The 3,490-nt window shown below is 41.1% G+C and overlaps 1 non-coding gene across 1 annotated transcript; it reads left to right on the top strand.

The window, feature by feature from the left end:
* The first annotated feature begins 2,068 nt into the window (after positions 1-2,068).
* LOC131495163 (small nucleolar RNA SNORD115) lies at positions 2,069-2,149 on the top strand. Its single transcript, XR_009253803.1, has one exon. It is a non-coding gene; the product is annotated as a small nucleolar RNA SNORD115 (small nucleolar RNA).
* The last annotated feature ends 1,341 nt before the right edge of the window (positions 2,150-3,490 follow it).

Here is a 3,490-nt window from a genome sequence, read left to right as displayed (position 1 = left end):
TTACAGGATTAGCCGAATCTGATTCAAGGACCCCACAAATATTGTGAAAAACCTGATCACTCTACATACATTTCTTACGTAGTAATTGTAAAATGACATGGAGAATCAATGTCTTCATCCTGGGTTGATTCTGCCGTGGACACATGGGTGAATGTGTGGGTGACACAAAAGGGAACAGGTGAAAGGGAGAAGCAGGAAGTTCAACACTTTATTGCCAACCACTACACCATTCGAGGAGCGCCAAAGACCAGACGAACAAGGACAGATTTGGCATCAAATCCACTTTCTCTCTAATAATTCCTAGTCACTAGGCACCAATGGACACAATCAGTCGTTGTTTTGAGGGAATTCGCATCACATTTTCCATTATACGATTATTATTAAAGTGATATTTTACACATCATGCTTACCTCCTTAGTTTCTTAATTTTTCTCAGTATGCAGGGATTGATTTCCACCCTCTAATTGCTGTAATGTAAGATTTTCAAATCTGAATAGTCTTAAAATGGTTAACCTACATTAAATGAAACATTTTCAAGTAAACATTGGAATTTTTCTTCACAGTGATCCAAAACATTAGGCCAAAGGTAAAAACAAGTATCTCTGTCATCTAATATTAAATTCGTAGTAAGAAGTATGAAACTCTGTAATAGCTGATTAACCAATAAACCAGAATTAATTACTCATCTATGACAGAGCCATTGTTTCAATCGCACATTATTTTGAGAGTTAGAAGAAGTGGGTTGTAATCTTTTTTTGAGTTTACAAGTTCTGTTTTATTTTTTTAACTATATTTTATTTTTTTAAAAATATGAGATTTATTGTCAAATTGGTTTCCATACAACACCCAGTGCTCATTCCAACAGGTGCCCTCCTCAATACCCATCACCGCCCCCCTCCCCGCCCTCCCACCCTGGGTTGTAATTTTTAAAAGAGGTCTTACTAAGAAATGCCAGAAAATATAGTATACCCCTTTTCTTATTTGTCATAAAAGTTATTACAGTTGAAAAATTTGTTTACTATTAAGTTATAGATACTAAACTGATGTTTAACCAGCAAACATTGTGTTCATTCCTATGACATCAGTAATACTTTACACACTATTTGAACTAATGTTAAGTGAGTCCATGTATATTCTTCATACATATTATAAGAAGAGGCTTTCCATTATTTTTTGAATGCTGACTGAAGTTTGCACATTCTATAGCAGCAGAAGAAAATAGCCATCTGGCCAGATAATGCAAATGTCTCTCGCAGCCATATACTTAGAGGAACTTACACGTACAAACCAGATTCCATGTTAAGGGCTTCCATTTTATACTCTCCATGACACTGTGAAATAGTTACTATGATCCTCCATATTTACAGATGAAAAAAATTGAGACTTCGAGAAGTTCAAGAACGTGTCCAAGGTTAAAGAGCCAGGATTCAAATACAGAATAATGTTCCGCTACAGAATAATGGTTCTCGTAAATTCTTATTCTGATAGTTGATGTGGCAGCCGTGAAAATGTGCCACTCACATATCCTACAGAAAGCTGCGTCGTTGCCTGATGGCCTTGCTGCTGCCCCCCTCAGATCTGTCCCTTTGTTCCTTAGAATCTCCTCCAAGGGGCAACTTGGGGTCTCGTGAGCTCTCTAGCAGCCTGGCCAAAAATTTCTGGGAACCACACTACAGTCCAAGATGCTTCCTAGCCAATCCCCTTCCTTCCCTCTCTCCTTCCACAGGTGTCAGACCTGAAGTGTGGGCTGAAAGCAATCCCACTTTTTTCCGGCTCCTTCTTTCAATAAATTTCTTGCACAGATAATCCTGTTTTTGTGCATGCTCTCTGGCAGACACAAATTAACAGGACACGTACTGGGAGTGGTCAAAAAAATAGTAAATAAGATGAGAATTTGACAGGCTTCCTCACTGTCTCAACATAATTGTATACAATCTACATCAGCAAGATGCCCAGTATGGAATACATGGAAAATCATGTCCATCTTGTTATCAGAATTTTCTCAATCTTTCCCTGGTAAAAGCATATTCAGGTCCAAATGTGTGGGTGTGTGGGGAGTACCTTGGTTAGGTAAATGATGAGAACTTATATTGTCTTGAAGAGAGCTAATGACCTAACAGTCACACTCAGGAGAATTACACTGGGGCCCAATATCAGTGACAATCCCGGGACAGGATGTTGGGGTTCCTTATTTCCCTCTTAGAATAATGGTATGTGAGGCTCAAGACAATCAGTCCCTTGCAGGGATCTCACATGGCCCTAACCCGTCTATGAAGTTCTCAATGAACAACGCACTCTCATACTTCATGCTTTGTTTAATGATACATGTTTCCTAGTAGTAGAGCACATTTAAGGGTCATTTTCTTTTCTCTCATCGTGATTTTCAGTGAGACGTTCTACCCAAGGTTACACAGACCATAATGCTAATGATCTCAAGTGAGTAGATTTCCTTGATCATAGATATATGCAAAATAGAACACTGGATTAGTGATGAGTCCTGCCCAAAGGCAACAGGTTTTACTCACTTAGGGAGCCTAATACAAATATACGTATATAATTTATTTCTCTGTGGGATCCTAAGGGATCCTTTGGAGATAGCAATCTTTCTTTTATACCTAAAATTGATCAGATTGTAAATTGAGGAAATTTTTCCTTAAGTGGCCCTTGAAAAACATTCACCTCGATCTCTATACAGGTTGAGACCAGTTGGGGAAAAAAAACAACGAAACAGCAGGAGCCAGGGGATACATCTAGGATTGAATTTTTGAGAATTTTGATAAAGGAGGCTGGAACTAGATATGCAAGAATTGATTAATACGGAGACACTTTCTTGGGACACGAGGGCTAATACCCTCCCTGGCAAGGACCAAGGGAATGGACAAAATCACCATTGGAGTGGCCTTTGGAAGCCTGGTAAAGGTGAGGTCCAATGTCAAGCAAAGGGAGGACACCTTCGGTGCCTTGTCAGATGGAAGAAGAAATAAAAGGCCCAGGGAGGCACATCTGGGATAGAGCTTGAGCAGAATAAGAGAACATGAGGAGGCTTCTTCGGCAGGTAGCCCATGGATACCCGCCATGGATTTATGAGTGCCCTCCCCCCAGCTCACACCGATGGCCATAGACGAGTGCAGGTTCCCCCATGACTAATGCAGAAGAAGAAACGGCCAAGCTTGGCTTCTGGACAGGCCCCTTATGCATGTGGGGACGAGCTTGAACTGATGGAGACTTCACCACTACCACAGACAGGAGCCTCGAAAGAGAGCGCAGAGGGAAAAAATAGGAACCGGCAAGGAGTGCTCCTCATCATTCACCTTGAGTGGAAGGAGAAGGAGGCCAAGGTAAAATCGTATCCAGGCAACTAGGAGGTGGCCAGTGGCCCGGCCTGTAAGGGAAAGGAAAGGGAATGGCAGGTCTGAGGATAGAGACACACAGACAGACATACAAGAGGGAGCACAAAGAGTAAAGAGTTTAACTTAACGCCCTGCAGAAA

Source organism: Neofelis nebulosa, chromosome 14, assembly GCF_028018385.1.
Source record: "Neofelis nebulosa isolate mNeoNeb1 chromosome 14, mNeoNeb1.pri, whole genome shotgun sequence".
Taxonomy (NCBI): domain Eukaryota; kingdom Metazoa; phylum Chordata; class Mammalia; order Carnivora; family Felidae; genus Neofelis; species Neofelis nebulosa.
The sequence above is the reverse complement of the archived record's forward strand: the minus strand, read 5'-3'. Positions and strand labels throughout refer to the sequence as shown.